This window comes from Eriocheir sinensis, unplaced genomic scaffold (assembly GCF_024679095.1).
Source record: "Eriocheir sinensis breed Jianghai 21 unplaced genomic scaffold, ASM2467909v1 Scaffold276, whole genome shotgun sequence".
Classification (NCBI taxonomy): domain Eukaryota; kingdom Metazoa; phylum Arthropoda; class Malacostraca; order Decapoda; family Varunidae; genus Eriocheir; species Eriocheir sinensis.
The window spans coordinates 28,781-53,049 of NW_026111583.1; the positions used below are offsets into that span (position 1 = coordinate 28,781).

General features: G+C 42.8%; 1 pseudogene; it reads left to right on the forward strand.

Annotated features, from left to right (window-relative positions):
- The first annotated feature begins 4,240 nt into the window (after window positions 1–4,240).
- On the forward strand, window positions 4,241–16,271 carry LOC126991423 (bifunctional peptidase and (3S)-lysyl hydroxylase Jmjd7-like; annotated as a pseudogene).
- The last annotated feature ends 7,998 nt before the right edge of the window (window positions 16,272–24,269 follow it).

Consider the following 24,269-nt stretch of genomic DNA (forward strand, 5'->3'; position numbering starts at 1 on the left):
GCGTTTGATAAAGTCCCACATCATAAATTACTTTATAAATTAAAGCAAATAGGCATTGACGGTCAAGTTAACCAATGGATCGCGAATTGGTTGAGCAACAGACAACAAAGAGTTGTGATTGACGGATTTAACTCAGAGTGGGCGCCGGTCACTAGTGGCGTCCCTCAGGGCTCGGTTCTTGGCCCAGTGCTCTTCATTATTTACATCAACGATGTGGATGTTGGACTCAATAATCGCATTAGTAAATTTGCAGACGACACAAAGATTGGTAACTCGGTTCTCACTGACGAAGACAGGCAAAGCCTCCAAGAGGATTTGTACAAAATTTCAGCTTGGTCGGATAAATGGGAGATGCCCTTTAACGCAGACAAGTGCCAGGTCCTTCAAGTTGGAACAAAAAATAAGAAGTTCGATTACGAAATGCGCGGCGTTAAACTCAAAAGCGTTCAATGCGTTAAGGACCGGGGGATTAAAATCGTGTCAAACCTCAAATTCTCACATCAATGCATCGATGCAGCAAATAAAGCGAACAGAATGTTGGGCTTCATTAAAAGAAACTTTTTATTCAAGAATAAAGATGTAATACTTCCACTCTACAATAGTTCAGTTAGACCCCACTTGGAATATGCAGTACAGTTTTGGTCTCCCCACCATGCAAAGGACATTGCTAAACTAGAAGGTGTTCAGCGTCGAGCAACAAAAATGATCCCTTCCTTGCGCAACAAATCCTACGAAGAAAGGCTTTCCACCCTTAACATGTTCTCTCTTGAGAAACGTCGCCTCCGAGGAAAACTGATCGAATGCTTTAAAATACTTAATGGTTTCACGAATGTAGATAGAACAAAATTGTTTATGATCGATGACACTTTGCGAACGAGGAACAATGGCACAAAACTCAAATGTAGACAAGTAAATTCAGACTGCACCAAATTTTTCTTCACCAACATTGTAGTGCGAGAATGGAATAAGCTCCCACCATCAGTGGTCCAGTGTAACACGATTGACTCCTTTAAAAACAAGCTCGACCATCACTTCCTTGAACTTAATATTAACTAGAGTAGAAAAGTAACGTTTTGGAGCCATCTGATTAATGTAAAATCACTTAGGTTTAAGGACTGACCACCTAGTCTGGACCATGGGGTCTGTGTGGTCTGATGTTCTATGTAAATCTATGTAAATCTGAACAAATTGCAGGAAAAAAAAGGAAGGAAAGAAAAAATATAGCATGAAATTCTCTCTCTCTCTCTCTCTCTCTCTCTCTCTCTCTCTCTCTCTCTCTCTCTCTCTCTCTCTCTCTCTCTCTCAGTGGACAAAGAAGAGATAGATAAAAAGGAAAAGCTAGAACAAAACTAAAATAAAAAATAACATCAAATAAATGAAGATAGAAATAAACACTCGTAACTCAAACACGCAATAAATTATAAGAAAAAGAAACTCATTAATTGTCTTCACCGTAATGTAATGAAGAGCACAAAATAATATAAATAATGTGCCGTACGTCTTTCTTCACGAGACAGTAAAGTAAAAATTGAAGCACGCCAGGATTCGAACCCGTGCTCGCAGATTCGGCGTCAATTATAAGACATTTTGCCTCCCAAGAACACATGTTTGACCAGGCTTTCGTATAGGAGTTTGGGGCATTTCTAGGGATAGTTTTATGGCCCTGGTGGTAGTTTGACCCTTCTTCTGTACCATGAACCTAGAAACACATATTTTACAAGGTTTCGTATCGGAGTTTGGGGCATTTCTAGTTCTTCTGTACCATGAACCTAGAAACACATATTTGACAAGGCTTTCATAGGAGTTTGAGGTATTTCTAGGGATAGGTTTATGGCCCTGGTGGTAGTTTGACCCTTCTGTAACATGAACCTAGAAACACATATTTGACAAGGTTTTCGTATAGGAGTTTGGGGCATTTCTAGGGATAGTTTTATGGCCCTGGTGGTAGTTTGACCCTTCTTCTGTACCATGAACCTAGAAACACATATTTGACAAGGTTTTCGTATAGGAGTTTGGGGCATTTCAAGGGATAGGTTTATGGCCCTGGTGGTAGTTTGACCCTTCTTCTGTACCATGAACCTAGAAACACATATTGGACAAGGCTTGATCATATAGGAGTTAATTGGGGCATTTCTAAGGGTAGGTTTATGGCCCTGGTGGTAGTTTGACCCTTCTTCTGTACCATGAACCTAGAAACACATATATGACAAGGCTTTCGTATAGGAGTTAATTGGGGCATTTCTAGGGGTAGGTTTATGGCCCTGGTGGTAGTTTAACCCTTCTTCTGTACCATGAACCTAGAAACACATATTTGACAAGGCTTCCGTATAGGAGTTTGGGGCATTTCTTGGGATAGTTTTATGCCCCTGGTGGTAGTTTGACCCTTCTTCTGTACCATATGAACCTAGAAACACATATTTGACAAGGTTTTCGTATAGGAGTTTGGGGCATTTCTAGGGATAGGTTTATGGCCCTGGTGGTAGTTTAACCTTCTTCTGTATCATGAACCTAGAAACACTTTTGACAAGGCTTTCGTATAGGAGTTTGGGGCATTTCTTGGGATAGTTTTATGGCTCTGGTGGTTGTTTGACCCTTCTTCTGTACCATGAACCTATAGAAACACATATTTGACAAGGCTTTTGTATAGGAGTTTGGGGCATTTCTAGGGATAGTTTTATGGCCCTGGTGGTAGTTTGACCCTTCTTCTGTACCATGAACCTAGAAACACATATTTGACAAGGCTTTCGTATAGGAGTTAATTCGGGCATTTCTAGGGGTAGGGTTATGGCCCTGGTGGTAGTTTGACCCTTCTTCTGTACCATGAACCTAGAAACACATATTGGACAAGGCTTGATCGTAGTATAGGAGTTAATTGGGGTATTTCTACGGGTAGGTTTATGGCCCTGGTGGTAGTTTGACCCTTCTTCTGTACCATGAACCTAGAAACACATATATGACAAGGCTTTCGTATAGGAGTTTGGGGCATTTCTTGGGATAGTTTTATGGCCCTGGTGGTTGTTTGACCCTTCTTCTGTACCATGAACCTAGAAACACATATTTGACAAGGCTTTCGTATAGGAGTTTTGGGCATTTCTAGAGATAGTTTTATGGCCCTGGTGGTAATTTAGTTTTTTTGACCCTTCTTCTACACCATGAACCTAGAAACACATATATGACAAGGCTTTCGTATAGGGTCCGGAGTTAATTGGGGCATTTCTAGGGGTAGGTTTATGGCCCTGGTGGTAGTTTAACCCTTCTTCTGTACCATGAACCTAGAAACACATATTTGACAAGGCTTTCGTAGGAGTTTTGGGCATTTCTTGGGATAGTTTTATGGCCCTGGTGGTAGTTTGACCCTTCTTCTGTACCATGAACCTAGAAACACATATTTGACAAGGCTTTCGTAGGAGTTTTGGGCATTTCTAGGGATAGTTTTATGGCCCTGGTGGTAATTTAGTTTTTTTGACCCTTCTTCTATACCATGAACCTAGAAACACATATTTGACAAGGTTTCGTATTGGAGTTTGGGGCATTTCTAGGGGTAGGTTTATATATGGCCCTGGTGGTAGTTTGACCCTTCTGTACCATGAACCGAAAAGAACACACATTAGAACTCGACTGGTCTCCATTTTGGCCTCTGGAAATAGCTGATATGCGAAGCGAAAGTGTCTTATAACCAACCAGCAGGGACGCTAACCACTGCGCCACGGACCGCCATCTCACCGTCTGGCAGCGGCGTCAACACGTGGTTTTATTTACATTATGGGATTAGTTTATTGTTGCAGATATACAGCAAAGGAGATTATGGGATGATTGATTGGTGGATTATAGTTGTACTGTTCTAATAGTATATAGTAGTGGTAGTAGTAGTAGTAGTAGTAGTAGTTGCTGTAGTTGTTGTAGTAGTAAATTGCTGTACTTTTAATAGTTGTAGTAGTACGTAGTAGCTAATATATTGCTGTAGTTGTAGAGCACACGTACGTAGCAGACGTAGTAGTAGTAGTTGTATATAGTAGTATTATAGTAGTATAGTAGTAGTATATATAATAGTAGTAGTAGTAGTAGTAGTAGTAGTAGTAGGTTACAATAGAGCCTATATATATCTCTACAATAAAAAAAGAAATAGAACGCACGTGGCTGATTTCTTTGCCTTCTCGGATGCAAACTTAAAACAAAAAAAGGGACACAAAAGAAGACCAAAGGCAACAGACACATGAAAAAGAAACTGAGAGGCTCAAAGGTCACAAGAAGAAGAAGAGGAGGGCTTGTTTACCTTCTTTCAGGCTTCACAACTTTCCTTATTTTCACCTTTTTTCACACGATGGCGGATTCTTCAGGCGGTAAAGGTACGTAAGGGAGGACGAGGAAGATTATGGGCCAAATTTATATGGGTTTCGGTGGCTGTGTGGGTCTAATTACTAAGATATCAGCACGTTAGTAGAATAATCCTTGCTGGAGCGGTTCTTGTGCATCTCAAAGGGTTGTATTTCAAGACATTTCCCAAGAACACATATTTGACAAGGCTTTCGTAGGAGCTGTGGGCATTTCCAGGAGTAGTTTTATGGCCCTGGTGGTAGTGTGACCCTTCCTCTGTACCATGAACCTAGAAACACATATTTGACAAGGCTTTAGTAGGAGTTTTGGGCATTTCCAGGGGTAGTTTTATGGCCCTGGTGGTAGAGTGTGACCCTTCTTCTGTACCATGAGCCTAGAAACACATATTTGACAATTGGCTTTCGTAGGAGTTTTGGGCATTTCCAGGAGTAGTTTTATGACCCTGGTGGTAGTGTGACCCTTCCTCTGTACCATGAACCTAGAAACACATATTTGACAAGGCTTTAGTAGGAGTTGTGGGCATTTCCAGAAGTAGTTTTATAACCTTGGTGGTATTCTGACCCTTCTTCTGTACCATGAACCTGAAGAAACACTCATTAGAACGCAACTGATCCCTCTTTGACCTTTAGAAATAGGTGATGTGAGAACCGAAGGGTTTTTTATAATTCCAATCAAAGTCATTAGTTCTTAATATTATACGTATCTAATGAACAAAAAGTAATATATGAAGTTGTTTAGTTATTTTTTGGAGTCAATGGAAAATAAGACTTAAGAAATTGAAGTTCAGAGAGAAGGTTAAGAAGGTTACCCTGTCTTTATTATAACATTTCATTAGTAAAAATTAAGAAGTAAGTTAATAAATGAATCAATTCTCTTAGGGAATGAAAAACGGTGAGGCTTGAGAGATTAAAGGGCAGGTAACGGTGAGGGACATTGAATTAACCTGTAGTGATTGACGGATTTAACTCAGAGTGGGCGCCTGTCACTAGTGGAGTTCCTCAGGGCTCGGTTCTTGGCCCAGTGCTCTTCATTATTTACATCAACGACGTGGATTCAATAACCGCATTAGTAAATTTGCAGACGACACAAAGATTGGTAACTCGGTTCTGACTGACGAAGACAGGCAAAGCCTCCAAGAGGATTTGCACAAAATTTCAGCTTGGTCGGATAGATGGGAGATGCCCTTTAACGTAGACAAGTGCCAGGTCCTTCAAGTTGGAACGAGGAATAAGAAGTTCAATACGAAATGCGCCGTTAAACTCAAAAGCGTTCAATGCGTCAAGGACTTGGGGTCAAAATCGTCAAACCTCAAATTCTCACAGCAATGCATCGATGCAGCAAATAAAGCGAACAGAATGTTGGGCTTCATTAAAAGAAACTTTGTATTCAAGAATAAAGATGTAATACTCCCGCTCTACAACAGTTTAGTCAGACCCCACTTGGAATATGCGGTACAGTTTTGGTCTCCCCACCATGCAAAGGATATTGCTAAATTAGAAGGTGTTCAGCGTCGGACAACGAAAATGATCCCTTCCTTGCGCAACAAATCCTACGAAGAAAGGCTTTCCACCCTTAACATGTTCTCTCTTGAGAAACGTCGCCTCCGAGGAAAACTGATCGAATGTTTTAAAATACTTAATGGTTTCATGAATGTAGACAGATCAACATTGTTTATGATCGATGACACTTTGCGCACGAGGAACAATGGCGTAAAACTCAGACGTAGACAAGTAAATTCAGACTGCACCAAATTTTTCTTCACCAACGTTGTAGTGCGAGAATGGAATAAGCTTCCACCATCAGTGGTCCAGTGTAACACGATTGACTCCTTCAAAAATAAGCTCGACCGTCACTTCCTTCAACTTAATATCAACTAGAGTAGAAATGCAACGTTTTGGAGTCTTCTGATTAATGTTAAATCACTTAGATTTAAGGACAGACCACCAAGTCTGGACCATGGGGTCTGTGTGGTCTGATTTTCTATGTAAGTCTATGTGAGTCTTCATTTTAACATTCCATCAGTAATAAAACTAAAAATAGATTAATAAATGCTAAATGAAATAAACAAAGACTAATATCCAAAACTTAAACAAAGGCTACATTTTTTGCTTGGCCTGGTTGTTTGACATGACATCCGCTGACCTGTCTTAGATAAGGCTGCAAACATCATCATTTCCCATCATTTCCTTTTTTTTTTTTCAGTAAAGGAAGCAGCTCAAGGGGAAAAAAAATGTATTAATGAGAAAAAAAAGCCCACTAAACACTGCCCCTATAAAAATGAGTTCAAAAGAGTGACCAAAAGAGAGGTCAATTAACCCGCCCGCTGCAATTGGCACGGGTTTGGCCTTTGCTGGTAGCCCTGGTAAATTCTCCCAGGTTTTTCTCTGCCTCGGTGGTGGATAGTGGAGTGTTTCTCATGTGGTATTGGTATGCTGGATATCCTCTCCCAAGGTGCATATAACTTTACATTTTTCTTCATTGAATTGCAGCAGCCATTTTTTGTTCCACTCCTGTAGCTTGGTGATGTTTTCTTGTAGGAAATCCGCAGTCAAGGGGTTAAGTTAATCCGTTAAGTTATGCCATTTATATTGTTTGCAGGAGACCAAGACCACCTCAACCCCATGCCGGAGGGAAGGGTGAAGGAGGCGCTGCTCAGGCTGTCCACCGAGGCGCAGGGTGAGTGTGGGGACCTTTTTTTTTATTTTTATTTTATGGGCCAATGTTAAAAAGAAGACAGGTTGATATCCTCCACCTTCTCCTGCCTTCCATCCCCCAAACCATACTCTCTGTTCACTCACAATTATACCTACTTATTTATTTATCTATTTATCTATTATTTTTACTGATAGAATGTTATAGTAAGGATAGATTAATAACCATATCTCCACCTTTTTATGCCTTCAATCATGAGCCGTACTTTCCACTCAGTCAGAAATGTATCTAAATAACTGCATATATTATAGGTTAGTTTAATGTCCTTCCCTTATTCCTGCCTCCAATCTCCTGCATATCTGCCCTCCTCTCATCGTTACTATTATTTTCTGTGATTTTGTGTTTTTTTCTATATACTTCAGGGTGAAAAAAAAGCTATTACTGTTATTATTATTATTATTATTATTATTATTATTATTATTATTATTATTATTATTATTATTTTCCGTTCACTCTGAAATCTACCTAAATAACTTTTATATTACTCTGTTTACTTATTTATCTGTTTTTCTGTGAATATCTCTGAATTTCACAACAAAGACAGATTGATAACGTCCATCGCCTTCTCTTAATCTTTATTTTTCATTCACCAAGAGTTACATAAAGTACTTTGAACCTGCATATTACTCTATCAATTTATCTGTTTATACATACTGGTGGTTGCATGATAAAGAAAGGGTTATGTTCACCTCCTCCTACCTTCACTCTCAAGCTTCACCATTTTCAATTCACTCAGATGTCCAAACAACTGCATATATTACTTTTTTCTTTCTTTCTTTATTTACTTATTTACCTTTACAGATGTAATGTTATGATGAAGACAGGTTACTTTAATATCCACACTTATTCCTCCCTTCAATCTCCTGTTTATTTGCACTCCTTTCCTTCTATACCATTAATTTTCTGCATGTTTCTGTATTTTTTCTCTATACTTCAGGGCGAAACAAAACAGTCGCTATCATTATTATTCTCCGTTCACTCAGAGTTATACCTAAACAGCCGCGTCCCCGTGCTGGCTGCTGCTCCTGCCACTCCCTTCTTCCGTGAGTGGGTGGCCAACAAGCCGTGGTGGTGCAGGCGTGACCAAGCGCCTGGCCCTCACCAGGTGGACACACGACTATCTCAGGTACAGGGAGGGGGACGGAAGGGAAGGGAAGGAAAGTAGTGAGCTATTGTCCTCTGATATACACTTGCTCTCCCTCCCTCAACTCCTCTATTATCTCCTCTCTGTCCACATAGCTGTCTAAGGTGAAGGAAAGGATAGGAAAGGGAAGGGATAGGATTGGGTAGGATAAGGGATAAGATGGGAAAGGAAAGGAAAGGGAAGGGAATGAAATGGAAGGGAAGGGAGACAAAGGAAAGGGAAGGGAGGGAAGGGAGAGGAAAGGAAAGGAAGGGAAGGAAAAGAGAAAGAGAGGGACAGAAAGGGAAAGGATGGGAAGGGAGAGGAGAGGAAAGGATAGGAAAGGAAGGGAAGGAAAAGGAAGAGAAAGGAATGGGAAGGAAGAGAAAGGGAAGGAAAGGAGAGAAGAGGAGAGGAAAGGAAAGGAAAGAATGGGAGAGGAAGGGAAGGAAAAGGAATGGGAAGGAAAGGAGAGAAGAGGAGAGGAAAGGAAAGGAAAGAATGGGAGAGGAAGGGAAGGAAAAGGAATGGGAAGGAAAGGAGAGAAGAGGAGAGGAAAGGAGAGGAAAGGATGGGAGAGGAGAAGAAAGGGAAGGAAAGGAAGAGAGGGGAAGAAAGGAAAGGATGGGAAGGAAAAAGAAGGGGAAGGAAAGGAAAGAAGAGGAGAGGAGAGGAAAGTAAAGGAAAATATAGTTAATTAATCTTGAGTTCTTCACCTTATACCTGTTTACCTATTGATACTTCCTCTTCCTTTTATTGCTGTATTTTCTTTCATTCACTCCTTTTATTTTCTCTGGTCTCTCATTTCTTCACCTTCTTTCATATCCCTCCTTTCCCTTAGTCAGTCTTTCATTCCCCTTCTCATTTCCTCATCTGTCCTCTTTCATCTCCTTTCTTTCCCTCTCCTCTTCCTCCTTCTCCCTACCTTCTCCTCCTTCTCATTTTTTTTTCTTATCTTATCTTCCCATTTCTCTTCTCTATCATTTTCTTCTATATAGTTGTTGTTCTATACTCTTTCCTGCATTCATCTTCCTCCTCCTCCTCCTCCTCGTCCTCTCTTTTATTTTTCTCCTTTTACCTGCATTGTCACATTCCTTGTACTCTTTTTTCTGCATTTTTCTTCCTCCTCCTCCTCCTCCTCACCTCCTTTTTTTCCTTGTTGAGTTTTCCTATTTCTTCTCCTCTCTCTTCTCTTTTCTCCTTGTTAGTGTTTTCCTAATCAAATTTTCCTCTTTCCTTCTCTTTTTTCTTCTCAGTGTTTTCCTAATCAAATTTTCCTGTTTTTCATTCTCTTTTTTCTCCTCGGTGTTTTCCTAATCAAGTTTTCCTATTTTTCCTTCTCTTTTTTCTCCTCAGTGTTTTCCTAATCAAGTTTTCCTATTTTTCCTTCTCTTTTTTCTCCTCAGTGTTTTCCTAATCAAGTTTTCCTATTTTTCAATCTCTTTTTTCTCCTCAGTGTTTTCCTAATCAAATTTTCCTGTTTTTCCTTCTCTTTTTTCTCCTCAGTGTTTTCCTAATCAAATTTTCCTGTTTTTCCTTCTCTTTTTTCTTCTCAGTGTTTTCCTAATCAAATTTTCCTGTTTTTCCTTCTCTTTTTTCTTCTCAGTGTTTTCCTAATCAAATTTTCCTGTTTTTCCTTCTCTTTTTTCTCCTCAGTGTTTTCCTAATCAAATTTTCCTGTTTTTCATTCTCTCTTTTTTCTCCTTTTCAGTGTTTTCCTAATCGAATTTTCCTGTTTTTCATTCTCTTTTTTCTCCTTTTCAGTGTTTTCCTAATCGAATTTTCCTGTTTTTCATTCTCTTTTTTCTCCTTTTTGGTGTTTTCTTAATCAAATTTTCCTGCTTCTCCTTCTCTCTTCTCTTTTCCCCTCTTACTTTTAATGCTATATTTCTTTCACTCATTCCTTTTACTAATTTTACCGTCACATTCTTTTTACTTTCTTTGCTTCATTTTTATTCCTCCTCCTCCTTCTCACCTCCTTTTCTCCTTCTCAGTGTTTTTCTAATCGAGTTTTCCTGATTCTTCTTCTCTCTTCTCTTTTCTCGTTTTACTTTCATTGCTACAATTCTTTTACTCTTTGCTACATTTTTCTTCCTCCTCCTCTTCAACCCTCCTTGATCATGTTTTTAATTATTTACCATTATTTTTATTAATAGTTTTATTTTATAGTTTATTTAGTTTACGTTCGGCGCCATATGACCCTGCAGTTGCGGCGCCCCAATAATCATCATCATCATCATCATCCTCTTCTTCGGCAGGGACAGACTCGGCCACAAGGAGGTCTCGGTAGCCGTCACCCCCAATGGTTACGCCGATGCGCCATGTGATGGATTCTTTGTCATGCCCGAAGAGCGCACGATGAAGTTCGGACAGTTCCTCGACATTATGGAAAATCCCGAAAGCCAGCCTGGGGTAAGAGGGCAGTGGGTACCATATTGACCATAGTAGTAGTAGTGGTAATAGTAGTAGTAGTAGTAATAGTAGTAGTAGGAGGAATCTGTCTCAGGGTAAGGGAGCAGTGGGAAGTGTATCATTAACCATTGAAGACCACCGATCAACCCGGCCCCACCAGTGAAAAAGCCTAACGGTGCAATAGGCCACGACAAAAAAAAAATCCTTCAAAATCCCTAACAAACCGCTTGGCATTGATAATAATATACCACGACAAGCACACAAAAGACAAGCTTGTGTCAAACAGAGTAGTCAGATCATACCCGAAGGATCTATGGCTCCTCAAATGCCTATAATTCATATCAGTTCAGGTACATTAAATGATCTGGCTGTGCAAGTGCAAATCAAGGGTGTTTTAATAATTTACTGCATGTAAATAACAATTAGTATTCAAAGTAACATGAAATAGTCAATACTGTCTGTTGATTGTGATTATACCTAGGCTGCTTTGAATATGACCCGTGTTATAAATAAATCATCTAAACTTGCATACAAACACTGACAGAGCCAGACGTCAGTTTATTTACCTATTATGAGATGAATTATAGTTGCTTGAAAGGTTGTAAATCGTTCGAGTATGATCTGACAATACAGTTTGATACAAGCTTGTCTTTCGTGTGCTCGTATGGTATATTAAGTACGCCGTCACCTGAACTTCCCTGTTCTCAAGGTACAGTTTGAGTTCTGGGACCGAATACTGGGAATAAATATGATCCACAGGTATGTGCAAGATGCCGTGGGCGATGCTTCCACGTGCGTGACCTTCTTTTTCCCTTGGAAGTGTTTTATAGAGGGCCAGTTATGCTGTGGGGCCACGGCCTCCACAGCCCCTCCACCCAATGTTTGTTTACATTCGTCGCCGCTTCTTCTTCTTTAGACCTGATCGCACGCCAAGGGCCTCTGGTGGTGAAGAGGCGAACTGACAGCCAATATGGTACATTCACATTGCTTATTTATGAAACCGCAGGTACACAAACACACACACACTAACACTAAGGCTCGGGTCACACGTACGCGGTTCAGCGATACGTTTCACTACAGGTTGAATTTTGGCGGTTCCGTGCGGAATGTTACAGATAGTGGCGGATTATGGCGGATGGCTATATGTTTCATTGCGGATAGCTATCCACGGAGAACTGTATCGCTGAACTGCGTACGTGTGATCCCAGCTTAAAATTAGTTGCAGTTCATTGCGGATCAAATACGTTCAATATGGATCGACTACGTACAATACGGATTGATTGCGCACAACACGGATTTATTGCGTATCTCTTGCGGCGCCACTGCGTTTCGATTGCGGATGCTCAGCCGTGGCGCCATGCTGCAGTATTTTTTAACATTTCAGACCAACTGCAGCCCCTCCACGGTTCCGTGCGGAATGTTACGGATAGTGGCGGATTATAGCAGATGGATATATGGTTCATTGCGGATAGCTATCCGCAATGAAGCGTTTCGCTGAACTGCGTATATGTGACTCGGTTCTAACATTAACACTAACACACTAACTTCTCTCTGTCTCCCTCCTTCCCTTCAGGTTTTCTACATCCAGAAGCAAAACTCAAACTTCACAGAGGAGTTTTCTGAGATCCTCGGTGACGCTGCGACGGAGGTTCCCTGGTTCTCGGAGGCGCTCGGCAAGACGCCCGACGCTGTGAACTTCTGGATGGGCGACGGCCGGGCGGTGACTTCAAGTAAGTGGCGGAGGGGAGGGGGAGGAAGTAGGGAATAGACCATATTGGCTATTAGTTCACATCTTCACTGCTTGAGGCCCCTCGCATGTACAGTCATACCTTGGTGAACGAGCTTAACTCATTCCAGCATTTCGCTCACAAACCAAAAAACTCGTAAACCAAAACTGAAGCACAAAGATCACACACTAGAGCACAAATGTAAGCGGACACGAGCGCGCAGGTGGTACCTCTGCGAGTGTATAATGTGGACTGAGACCCCATCCCCATTGTTTTCCACTCTGAGCGCTATCGTTTTGCGGCGAACAAAAGGAACCCACGCTCATGCCTTCGACCTGTACAAACAGAAGGCTCATACAGTAAGTCACTGCTCATAAACGAAGGCATTTTCATTGAATTTTTTTTTGCTCGTAAATCAAAACACTCGTAAAGTAAGGCACTCGTTAACCAAGGTATTACAGTATTTCCAAGGCAATGGGGATGCTTTACCATTTCCTTACCAACATTCTACAGTATGTGGTGCCTACCGTAGCACCGTGTATGTAAAACAGTTATTATTAGACCAGAAGTCGAAATAACCACACCATCAGAAATACTACCCATCTAACATCAAATTGAATTATGCTGAAGACACTAGAAATGAAAACACAGCCACAAACCTGCTTACATTCGTCACTCACTGGTCAGAAAGGGAAGGGATGGGAAGGATAGGAAGAGAAAGGAAGAGAGAGGAGAAGAAAGGAAAGGAAGGGAAGGAAAACGAAGAGAAAGGGAAGGAAAGGAAAGAAGATGAGAGGAAAGGAATGAAAAGTAAATGAAAATATAGTCAATTATTCTTCAGTTTTGCACCTTATACCTGTAAACAACCTACGGGCAATGGGTGACATGCTTTTATCGACCAGGAGGCACCGGGTTTGGACATTTCACTTCAAACTGTGACTTTTCAATTCTCCTTCCCCACCTCCCACCCCCCCCCCCCCTTTTTTTTTTTTTTCTCCTCACCTTCCTTTTCCTCTCTGTCCATTCTTTTCTCCTCTCCCTCTCCTTTTCCTGTCTTATTTTCTCCTCTTCTCCTCCTCCCCGCTCCCTTTCTCTCCTCCTGCTCCTCTTCCTCTGTTTTCTTCTCTTCTCCTCACCCTTCTCTTTCTCCCTTTTCTCTCCTCTCCCTCTCTTCTTCCTGTCTTATTTTCTCCTCTTCTCCTCCTCCCCTCTCCCTTTCTCTCCTCCTGCTCCTCTTCCTCTGTTTTCTTCTCTTCTCCTCACCCTTCTCTTTCTCCCTTTTCTCTCCTCTCCCTCTCTTCTTCCTGTCTTATTTTCTCCTCTTCTCCTCATCCCTCTCCCTTTCTCTCCTCCTGCTCCGCTTCCTCTGTTTTCTTCTCTTCTCCTCACCCGTCTCTTTCTCCCTTTTGTCTCCTCTCCCTCTCTTCTTCCTGTCTTATTTTCTCCTTTTCTCCTCCTCCCCTCTCCCTTTCTCTCCTCCTGCTCCTCTTCCTCTGTTTTCTTCTCTTCTCCTCACCCTTCTCTTTCTCCCTTTTCTCTCCTCTCCCTCTCTTCTTCCTGTCTTATTTTCTCCTCTTCTCCTCATCCCCTCTCCCTTTCTCTCCTCCTGCTCCTCTTCCTCTGTTTTCTTCTCTTCTCCTCACCCTTCTCTTTCTCCCTTTTTTCTCCTCTCCCTCTCTTCTTCCTGTCTTATTTTCTCCTTTTCTCCTCCTCCCCTCCTTTCTCTCCTCCTGCTCCTCTTCCTCTGTTTTCTTCTCTTCTCCTCACCCTTCTCTTTCTCCCTTTTGTCTCCTCTCCCTCTCTTCTTCCTGTCTTATTTTCTCCTTTTCTCCTCCTCCCCTCTCCCTTTCTCTCCTCCTGCTCCTCTTCCTCTGTTTTCTTCTCTTCTCCTCACCCTTCTCTTTCTCCCTTTTGTCTCCTCTCCCTCTCTTCTTCCTGTCTTATTTTCTCCTCTTCTCCTCCTCCCCTCTCCCTTTCTCTCCTCCTGCTCCTCTTCCTCTGTTTTCTTCTCTCCTCACCCTTCTCTTTCTCCCTTTTCTCTTCTCCTCCCTCTCCTGAGCTTAGATAAGAATGCTACTAATGCAACCTCTGCCAAAGCCTTATCTGATGTTGGTTTGTAGGTCATGACGTGGAGAACATGGGCCATATTTTTAAACATTTCTGTGCCCGAGAACACATAATTTACTAGTCTTTCGTGGGAGTTTGGGGCATATCCAGGGGTACTTTTATGACCCTGGTGGTAGTCTGAGCCTTCTTCTGTACCGTGAACCTAAAAGAACACTCATTAGAACTCGATGAACCTCCTTTTTGGCCTCTGGAAATAGTTGGTGAGGGGGGGTTGACCATTTGACAATACCAACCTATGGGTCTACGTTTCCTTCTCTGCTCTTGACAGTGTACACAAACTCATATAGACAGATTGTTAGGCATTCTCCTCCATATTCCTCACAAATTCACATTGCTCACTTACGAAACAGCAGATACACACACACACTAACACTAACACTAACACACTAACTTCTCTCTGTCTCCCTCCAAAAGAAAAAGTTCACTAGGGCGAGTACAGTCTGTCGGGAAGGCGGTGCTCGGGTAACAAATAGAAATAGAGATGAGTAGAAATAAACTGATTTAAGGAGTGTGATGTGGATTGTGTTGCTGTGTTCTTTCCATCATCTTATTCTTGTTTGTATTTCTTCCTTCTCTTGTTTTCAGTCAATATATTCATTCTCATAATTCCTTGTTGTCTTACCCTTTCTTCTTCCTCCCCCTCCTCCTCCTCTTCCTCTACCACACCTTCCTTCTCTCTTCCTCCTCTTCTTCCCTTCTTCCTTCTCTCTCTTTTTCCTTTTATCTTCTTTGTTTTCCTCTCTTCCTCCACTTCCTCTCTTCTTCCTTCTCCTCCCTTTCCTCTCCTCTCTTCTTCCTTCTCCTCCTCCACTACCACCCTCTCGTCTCTTTCTTTCCCTCACTTCCTCTTCCTCCGTTCTTCCTTCTCCACCCTTTCTTCTCTCCTCTTCCTTCTCTCTTTCCTCCCCCCCCCCCTCCCCCTCCCCCCAAACAGTGCACAAGGACCACTACGAGAACATCTACTGCGTCATCTCCGGCTACAAAGACTTCATCCTTCTCCCGCCCTCTGACGCTCCCTGGGTCCCCTACCGCCTCTACCCACCAGCCGCCTACCGCGAGACACACCCGGGAACCTTCACCATCGAGCCAACCCACGGCGAGGAGGTGCCCTGGGTTTGCATCGACCCCGTGACCCCTGACCTAGCGACCTACCCCCAGTATGGTCATGCGTCACCGGTGCACTGTAGGGTCCATGCTGGGGAGGCGCTGTACCTGCCGTCGCTTTGGTACCATCACGTGCGGCAGTCCCATGGTTGCCTAGCGGTGAATTTCTGGTACGATATGGAGTATGACGTGAAGTATAATTACCATAAGCTCCTGCAGTCCCTGTCGTGGGTGAGGGAACCTGGGGCTGAGTGTACAGAGGCTTAACCCGGTAGCAGCGGGGATCATGTTTCTTAATGGTCCCTCTAAGCGAGAAAAATGAGAAAAAAATCATCACTCACACAAACCATTTCATAATATATATCAAAGCATTTGTGATCAGTTTATGTATCATCTATTTTGGGGGGTTAAATCATGGCACAAATTTGGCCCATCACTGCTACACGGTAAAGCCACAAATTTGGCCCGTCGCTGCTACACGGTAAAGCCACAAATTTAGCCTGTCGCTGCTACACGGTAAAGCCACAAATTTAGCCTGTCGCTGCTACACGGTAAAGCCACAAATTTGGCCCGTCGCTGTTACACAGTAAAGCCACAAATTTGGCCCGTCTCTGCTACACGGTAAAGCCACAAATTTGGCCCGTCTCTGCTACACGGTAAAGCCACAAATTTGGCCCGTCGCTGCTACACGGTAAAGCCACAAATTTAGCCAGTCGCTGCTACACGGTAAAGCCACAAATTTAGCATGTCGCTACGGTAAAGCCACAAATTTGGCCCGTCGCTGTTACACAGTAAAGCCACAAATTTGGCCCGTCTCTGCTACACGGTAAAGCCACAAATTTGGCCCGTCGCTGTTACACAGTAAAGCCACAAATTTGGCCCGTCTCTGCTACACGGTAAAGCCACAAATTTGGCCCGTCTCTGCTACACAGTAAAGCCACAAATTTGGCCCGTCGCTGTTACTGGGTTAAAGGGCCCTCACACCAACACTGGTCACTTGTTTTCGCTATGGTATGGAAAACGTCATGAAATGCAACACCCAGAAGCTCCTGCAGTTGCTGTCGTGGGTGAGGGAACCTGGGGGCGAGTGTACTGAGGCTTAAAGGGCCGTCACACCGACACTGGTCCCCTACAATACCATAAGCTCCTGCAGCTGTTGTCATGAGTGAGAACCTCTGGGTGATTACACAAAGGCTGAAGGGCCCTCACACCGACAATGGTCCCTTAGGCTCGCTTCACATTGGGCACTGGGCATTGGAGAAGCTGAGGCAATGGACAGATATAGCTAGAAGTGCATCATCGACCATCTAACCTCATGAGAGATTATGGAAAAACCTGATGATGATGATGGTGTTTTTTCCCACGTGTTAGAGTGTCAAGAAGGCACGTCTTCACAAGTATAACAGTGTGTGTGGCAGTGTGCTGCTCAGTGCTGGAACAATGCTTAGGTTAGATCTGGATGTTGTGAGCTGACTGAACTTTTTGAGAAATGTGCTGAGGTGCTCGGGGCTGTGGCGACTTCTCACGTAATTTCCCCTAGTCACTCTGAACTCTGTTAAGTGTAAAATAATATTGTTACGCCAGGGGTGTTATTGTGTGTGTGTGTGTGTGTGTATGTGGGGGGGCGCAGTATTGTGAGCGAAGGGTTGAGGGGCGAGGGCAGCGCAGGTGTGTGTTGCGGAGGGGAGAGAGACTCCACGGAAGACAGAGTGGCTAGAGCAGTGGTTCTCAACTCTTCTCAGGTCACGGACCACCAACCCAATAAAAGACATGTCGTGGACCATGATTTTAGTTTGAAATATATTTCTTCAAAACAATTTCAAGAAATTATATAAAATAATGGCCAAATAACATTTTAATCTGAAATATATTTCTTACAAACATAATTTCCTGGAAATTTATGCATTTGTATCTATCATTTTGACGTGAAATTTATTTATAATAAGCAGGATTTTGAAATTATGGAGGAATATACAAGTAATCAATACTATCCTTCCAAATTTGATGAATTATTTTCCTTGCAAGCAGACTTTTGGATTCTCTTCTCACTGCCAAGCTTGTCAGTGTTGGGACACAGGACGAATAATACAGCCAATCAGCTCAGCAGCTCGGTGACTACTAGCTGCAGCACTTTGCGACAGTGTGACGTGTAGCCGCGCGGCAGCTGAAAGGAATCAGGAGATGGCTTGTTGCCTCTACTCGTACAGGAAATCATGGATATTCGTTTTATAATAGATTGAATTTAGAAACTGAAAGTGACTCGAAGTACTTCTTAGCAGCTACAACTTAAAGATTGCCAATACATTTCTTAAATATTAATAATTTAATAAAATGAATGGTCAATTATTTATCTTGATTAAATCATTCACACTGAACTTTCAATATAATTTGAAATTTAGTACATCCATTTTCCAGTTTATTACCAAATACAGTGGACATCCTGTGGACCACTCAAAAGTCACCATCGACCACCAGTTGAGAACCACTGGGCTAGAGGGAGACGCGTGCTCGTTGTGTGCTCGTATTGCCTGCCTGTGCCGTGCCCCTTGCGCTTGGATAACTGTACTGTGCCCAGTGGACTAGTGTATGGTGGTTGGAGCCTGCTATTAAAGCGAGGAACCCTGTGCTGTGTTTCTCTTGTGCCCAAGCCTCTTGCCTCCCCTCCTTGGTCCACGGCCCACAAGTGTGGCGTCCTGTGTCAGAGAGTGTCTACCGCTGTTCCGGGTCACTACCCTGCGGTTACTACGCTGCCTGCCTGCCTGGTGTTGTTGGTGGGTTGAGGGGGTGGCGTAACAGTATACGTACGATACAATTTTAACTTAAACAATGCCTTTAAACTTACTAGAGAGAGAGAGAGAGAGAGAGAGATTGCCTTTTGCCGTTCGCCTACGTCGCCAATTTTACGGACTTGCATCTGAGGGCAAGGCTTGTGTTATCTGCATCACGGGAATAATGAACAGCCTGATGAACACGTCTTAATTCTTTATTCGTAGATAATATTACATCACCAGGGCAGTAGAGCCAGCATGAGGAAAGGGAGTAAGACAGCAGCTACATACTAACTATAGTGATCTTACGTAACAATTATCATGCTAGTAAACAGACGGGCACGGAAGGTGAGGCACAAGGTATCGGGGAGAACCTTCACCTGCTCACTGAATTCAGGCAGGGAAAGGTGGACGGCAGACTCTTCCTTTGTGTTCTCATCTGACGAGAATGTTGGAGTGTTTAGGTCCCTCCTGTGTCCCCCTGTGCCATTGGTACTAAGCTCCTAGTAGTGTGGTAGTTTGGTGGCCTTAATGCTAACAGTGTGGTAGTTTGGTGGCCTTAATGCTAACAGTGTGGTAGTTTGGTGGCCTTAATGCTAACAGTGTGGTAGTTTGGTGGCCTTAATGCTAACAGTGTGGTAGTTTGGTGGCCTTAATGCTAACAGTGTGGTAGTTTGGTGGCCTTAATGCTACATTGGCACACACACACACACACACACACACACACACACACACACACCTACAGGATGTCTTGGCTGAACAAGACAAATGCCATTAACAGTGCCACAAAACAGGCGGCGAGGAACACCTGGAAGGTAGTGTTGCACCTTTCGGCAGCCAACACCTTTTTCATGAGGTCAGTTTGTGAGCGTACCTTTGCGACCCTCAGAGAATTGACAAGCGCATTAGCAAACACAACAATAAAGCAGAGGACCATCAACACGACGTACCACACGTCAATTAACTTATAGTACGATGTTTTGACATAGGTGTTCGTCGCCTGAGAGAAGAGGGTGACGAGGACAAGGAGGGCTGTCAGGGAAACCATTATTCGCTCGTTGAAACACGCGGTGGGGAAGAAAAGAGACAAGTAGCAGATCAGAAACATAAGGGAGCTTGGTAAGAAGCTATTTATGACGTGGTAACTAGGTTGGGCCACCAGTTGAAGGGTTAAGATTTTCCAAGCAAAATCCTTCTCTATTGTTATCTTCTCTAGACGGAATTCATTGAGGTCCTTGTCCTTTCGGTACTCGATATCCTGGTAATCACTGTCCACAGGGGTTTTCCATGTTGCATGTGTATTTTGAAAGCCTAGGCTCCACATGTAGCTGCCAAATGGGTACCTGGACAGCCGAAAATAGCATGGAAACTCCACCTCAAGTAACGTATTTTGTTCGATGTTTGGCTTGGTGACTGTTATGTCTGTGAAGGGAAGATTGGAGGGAAGGAATAGTTTAAGGGGAAGGAGATAAATGATAGGGACAGGAGAGGTGGAAAGGAGTAGAAAGTAAAGGGAAAGGAAGAATGAATGAAAGAACATGGAAATTGAAGAGAAGATTGGAGGGAAGTGAAGATGGGAAGAGGAATGTGATGATGAAAGGGTACAACACATAATTGTTTGTTTGCAAAGGAAATGCATGAATGGACAGTGAGAGGTAGAAAGAGGAAAAGATTACAAAGACAGAGACAGGGAAAGTGAAATTTGGGAAAAGAAAAAAATGACATTAGTACTTGGTATTTTCTGTTTCCTCAATATATTGAAGGAAATAAGTATATATCAGTGTGCCATTATTCCTCATCACCCAACATGCACACCCACACGCACCCATCAGTGGATCTTCAAGTTGCAGCTCCAGCCTGTCCTTAGTTGGTTCTAGAAAACAAACTGTGACATTGCGGTGAGGGTATATGAATGGTCCAGAGAAGCGCCCTGCGTACATGAAAAGGATAGGTGTCCAGAACCCACACGGGATAAGCCTTGCTTCATCCAAACTGTTGTGTTTAAGATGTAAATCTTGCCACGTAAATAGTATATGAAGCTGCAAGGTGGCCTTCCCTTCCACAGTGCTTATCTTGAAAATCCTACGAACCTTTATCTCGTAGGAAAAGCTCTGTTGGTCCACCCGGGTGAAAGGCCCGTATTGTGTATCGTAGTCTTCAGCGTCAGTTATTATTCGGGTTTTGCAGTTCCTTTGATCACTCCAACCTGAGGAGTTTGTCCCTAGGTCACACATTTCTCTGCGTAACAGACACTCACCGTCGTCAGAGGAGAAATAGAGGGCGTTACAGACTGTGAAGGTGAGGAGCTTTGAGGCAGTGTGTGTATCCGAGTTTTTGGAGTTGTCTGTGCATGTGTGGGCGTTTGTCAGGTGACCCAAACCTGTGCGGTACCAGCGGCGGCGGCCCATCACCCACAACCTCTGGTGGAATTCTTCGTTGTGGTGTCTTGAGCCCAGCGTCCACAACGCCCTGGTAGATGACGCTCGTCCCCATCCCTTGGAAGTCAAAGGTCCCGTCCAGCAGTGTCCTGAGGGTGTAATGGCGGTCAAAGCCTTTGGCCTGACCGAAGAGGGTGTATGTCAGGCCTTCAGGAACCAGGCAAAACGCACAGTCCAGCTCATTGAGGCAGGGCAGCTGTCCCGCCCCGCCCCCCGCCAGCAGCACGGGGCAGAGGGCATCGGAGCCAGCACCCATTTCTACACTTCTACTCGCCCAGGTCAAATACTTCCCTGTGGAGCAGTTGTGCTCCATCATCATATCATCAACCCTAGTCGGAAGGTCTCCTCCAAGGCTGCGACACAGCCATAGAAACGCCTGGTAGCCTCCAGGCCCCTGGAGCCTCACCGTCTGGGGGGGAGTCCTCAAACAGGGGTCCTCCGGCAGCTCCTCCTCCAGGGTCAGGGAATAGTTTTTCAAAAACCAAGAATCGTCCAGGGGGTGAGTGAGGACATTCCGAGCCACTAAAGCAGAACAGTCAGCAGGAATTCGCATCCTTCCACCTTCCTCTTCCTCCTCCACCTCCTTCCCCTTCAGCAGGGTGAGCCCGGTGACCATGCCGGTAAAGTTGTTACTGAAACATACCACCATGCCGTTCTGCCACCCCTGCCACCCACTCATGAAGCCACCGGCAGTGGTGTCATGGCGGCGGCCATGTAGGGACACCCACACCTGAGGAGAGAGATGGAACCCATTACTCGCCTGTCTCTCACCCCCCATCACCTGTGCCCTTGTATACGATAGTCACGATCAGTAGCGTACCACGAAAATTGAAAAGGGGGGGGGCCAATATATATATATATATATATATATATATATATATATATATATATATATATATATATATATATATATATATATATATATATATATATATATATATATATATATATATATATATATATATATATATATATATATATATATATATATATATATATATATATATATATATATATATATATAGTAGCTGGACCCACATTAGCAGCGTGATGGACGTGAGTTGAATCCTCACGCTACCACTCAAATTTTTCGGTCACCGCCGAGTGGCTTAAAACTACCCACATGCTGTCCTGAAGACCACCCATCAACCCATCAACCCGGACTCTAGAGGAAGTCGTCCAGCGAATCAAATCGAGTTCGAGGCAGCATGAGCCAATGCAAGATGGCGCCACTATAAACACTGCCTGCGCCAGAGCAGGCTGGGCCGACCATCAGGCCCCACCTGGAAGAAGCCTTGGGCGACCATCAGGCCCCACCGGGAAGATGCCTACCGGTAATAGGCAACAACGTAAAAAAAAAAATAAATAAATAAAATATATATATATATATATATATATATATATATATATATATATATATATATATATATATATATATATATATATATATATATATATATATATATATATATATATATATATATATATATATATATATATATATATATAATTTTTTCTCGTCAGTATTATTATTGGCGCAGGATCCCATACAGCTTGAGGATTCGGGTTAGATCGCTAGGGTAAAGTTATTATTTTTTATACATACATGCATTGATACATACATATACATACATTGTACATTTTAGAAGTTTGTTGGTAGCATATAAGTACAACATAAATCGGGGAGATTTAAATAATCTTTAAAGTACTAATTTTATGTTACTTGAGCGAACATTACTTTTATAATCTTGTTCATTTCTGTAATTTGGACTGCAAATATTCATCCTCGAAACAACACTACGTACTTACTTAAGAACTACACGTTCTAATAAAAAAGTAATATACTGGCAAGGAAAAAAATGTTATCTTCATATAACATGTATAATTTTATTTTATACAGGCTGCTGCTGTAATACATATTTTTACGTACAAGATACATGAAAACTGGGTCAGGTATTTTATGAATATAAAATAAAAATGAACTAGATGAATTAGATTAGTTACTGTTAACAACAATACATTGAAACTGGTTTACCTCAAATTTATGCGTCTGTTCTTACGTGCAAATTCATCAAGGACTTCATGATCAAGATTTATGTCACAATAGACAAAGTAAGACCAGTCCATTTAAACGACGTTCACTCATTGCGTTCCTAAGGTATATTTTAAGCAATTTAAGGGCACTAAAGGATCGCTCATTGGTGGAAGTGCTAACAGGTAGGGTTGAAAAAATTGCAATAAGGTGGAAAATTTTGGATATGTGCCCAATTTTTTGGCACATGCCAATGTCTCAACAACTTGCTTTGACCTCTCATGAGATTCACGACTCTTCCAATAACTTTGCCCCCGTAGATATTCAGCTTCAACGAGATCTGCATCTCCACCAAGAAATTTTCCATAAAATCCAACTGCCTCCTTCAGTTCACTAAAATCAGTATCAACTGAAAGAGAGGGAACAAGATTTCCCAACAAAAGACTCCTAATGTGTTTAGATGCAAACCTTTCCCTGAGTTGTGCTATAGCAGTGTCCGAAAATGGGAGAAAAATAGCTCTTCGATAGTAGGGGAGAGCCGGTATCATTCGGACTTTTTAGAAAAATATTTTTAGAAAAAGAAGTTTAAGAAGTAGTGTAATTTTGTTGATCTCAAAATGTTCCTCCATCATTTGGCTCTTTAGGCTGCTAATATGACACTCATAGCTATTTCCAGTTTTCAGATGTAGGTGGTGAAAGACAAGTTTCTTAATTATCTGAACCATTCCCACCTGTGGTGATGGTTTGGCCAGGGAGGTGGGATGGTACGGACACTCATAATACTCGCCATAATATTGTTATGCCGGACGTGTACTTGGGTTCCGTGTCGCCGTCAGGAGACTCCGTGGGAGGGAGATATGTAAACACTTTACACAGCTTCTGTAGTTTAATATTCTTCCTTAGTAGCACACTTCACTCTGACTCTTCACTTACCACTAGCTTACTATGACTAGGACTGTCTCTCTCGCCCTCTTCTCCTATATATATCCAGAACAGTACAGTCTAGAATGTTACAGTATATTTTAGATCATACAAGAACATGTAGCAAAAATATATGCGAGTTGGCAAAACTTCCAGCCTGGCGTCTGGCCGCGCCCCGGACGGCTCGCCTTGCTCCCCGCCCCCCTGCTCGCTTCTCCCGGAGCCTTCTAGAGGCCCAACACCTTCGTCGTGCATCGCTGCGTCACCGAAATAATTTACATCTCGCTAATTGGCACGTTTTTGAAGCGAGAGCTTACGATACACCCTGAAAATATTACATACGAGATGCAAAAAAGCAAAATAGGACTTGCCTCGAAAATAACAGCTCCGAGGGCGTGGTTGTCCCTTTGTGGGCCAAGGCAAAAACTTGCACATTCACACAAAATCTCGCGGCACTCAGTCCCATACACTTTACAATAAGTGCTATGTCTGGACCATCCCACTGTCCGAATCATCACCGCTCTCCCCTACTCCTATGGAGTTGCTGTTGGAGTGTTAGCCTTAATTATG